We start from the raw sequence: 2,159 nt of genomic DNA on the forward strand, positions 1-2,159 counted from the left end.
TTCTCTGCCTCACGAAATGTGCGGGCACCTTTTTAAAGGCAAAGTAGGTCCTTTGCTCACTTAACAATCCAGGAATTTCTCTTTGAAATGGGACCTGGAACCATCACTTTGAAATGCAATCATCTGGAAGACAGCAGCCCTATCTCCCAGTTTGCTGGGAGAATCAGAGCCTAACTTCAGAAGGGACCTGGCTCCAAATTACAAACCTACCTTCTGTCATAACGTAGGAGATATTTATGTTTCCTTTGTATGAAGGCAATTAGTCCTCTTACTTGAGAATTAGTTACCGTTTATCTTGAGAACGTGGATGTGATGATTTTATCTGTATGCCTGAAAATTGGGTGGCATTTTTTTTTCTGTCTTTGCTACCTCTTTAGTGGTTTTCCTGTGATCCACATCACATTCTGATTTAATGTTTATTCAATAATAAAACTGTTTTATTTCGCTCCTACCTTTATGGACAGCTTTTCAAGGTTAACAAGAGATTTTGTTTTTAATTACATTTCCCTGACATCAAACTGTGCCACACTTTGAGTGAGAACCACTGCACAATATGAACCTAGATGTATATCTGTAATTTCTTCCTAGAATTTTACCTTGTTAGCTCTACCCTGTTCTTATAGCCTGTTAAAGTCTTTTTGAATCTTTGAATTTTGATTCTATCATCCTCCATACTTTATATCATATACAAAATGGATACATTTGTTTTATGTTTTCCATACCATCAGTAAGTTCTGGAAAGAGGCAGCAAGGATCCCTGTAACATGCCGTGCTCACAGGATTAGTCATCAGAAAGTTATATATCATATAATGTGCCAGGTACTGAAGACACAACTATGAACAAAACAGTCCTGACTCTCAAGGAGCTTACAGCGGGGAAGACAAAGAAACAGACTGTTGTGATGCAGGACTGCAGTGGGGAGGTAGGAAGAGTGTGCCCGTAGTAGCACAAAGGGTGGCCCCTGACCTCAGCCTTGGAGGGCGTTATGGACGAAATGTTGTATCCCTCCAAAATTTATAAGCTGAACTCTTAACTCTCCATGTCCTGGTATTAGTAGGTAATTAGGCCATGAGGGTAGAGCCCTCATACATGAGATTAGAGCCCTTGTAAGAAGAGGCACAAGATCTCGCTTCCTCTCTCTACTCTGTGAGGATACAACACAGGATAACCATCTGTAAACCAGGAAGCAGGCCCTCACCAGACCCGGATCTGCTGGCACCTTGATCTTGGGCTTCCCAGCCTCGAAAGCTGTGAGAAATAAATGTTTCTTCTCTAAGCCACCCCCCAGTCTATGGCATTTGGTATAGCAGCCTGAGCTAAGACAGGGAGCCAGAGATGACTTCAAAAGACAGATGCCAAAGCTGATAGGGGAAGGATGAGTAAGAATGAGGAAAAGAGGAAAAGAACATTGGTCTAGGCAAAAGACTAGTATTTCCAAAACCCAGAGGTATGAGAATGTGTACATTTAGGGAATTGTAAGTAGTTCAACAAAGCTGGGGGTGATTAGGAACACTGTAGGAGAATAGGCAGAGGCCAGATTACTATGCTTAGGAATGGTGTCAAATACCTGCAAATCCACCTAATTATACCAGTGTCATGTTTCTCCATTTGATCTATGTGCACACCTTATCTTCGATCTCCTGTTGAGTTCGTAGGTGTTTAGAATGGTTTGATCCCTATCCAGCTGAATTCCTGGGACCAGATGAAATCTAGGTCTCCTACTCCTCCGCCATCTTGCTCCTATGTACACACCTTATGACTTAGTCAAATGACTTAAAATTGAGATACATAAAGTATCTATCATTGGCCAAAGCAAATCTTATGGCCAAGCCTAAGGTTAAGGTGGGAGGCAGAGTCAGGGGTGTGCTAGAGCCCCCTCTTACCAGTTCACAAGAGTCTGTTGTTAAACATTTTAAGGAATCTGGCAAGCCAGTTGTTAAATATAGCCATTATTTAAAATTAAATTATTATAATTAAATTATATTAAAACAATGATAATAAATACTAAAAATTCATGACTTCTTAGTTACTTTACTACATTTTACTACTGTCTATATTCTTAAGGTTATTTGCATTTATTGTGTCTGCTGGAAATATATCATGTTTCAGTTGCCACTAGGAACTTGAAATCAACTGTTGTTAAGAGTGGTTTATACCA

The sequence above is a fragment of the Mirounga angustirostris genome, unplaced genomic scaffold (genome assembly GCF_029215605.1).
Source record: "Mirounga angustirostris isolate CCGP_5_RB_7025 unplaced genomic scaffold, mMirAng1.0.hap1 SCAF_14, whole genome shotgun sequence".
In the NCBI taxonomy this organism is placed as follows: domain Eukaryota; kingdom Metazoa; phylum Chordata; class Mammalia; order Carnivora; family Phocidae; genus Mirounga; species Mirounga angustirostris.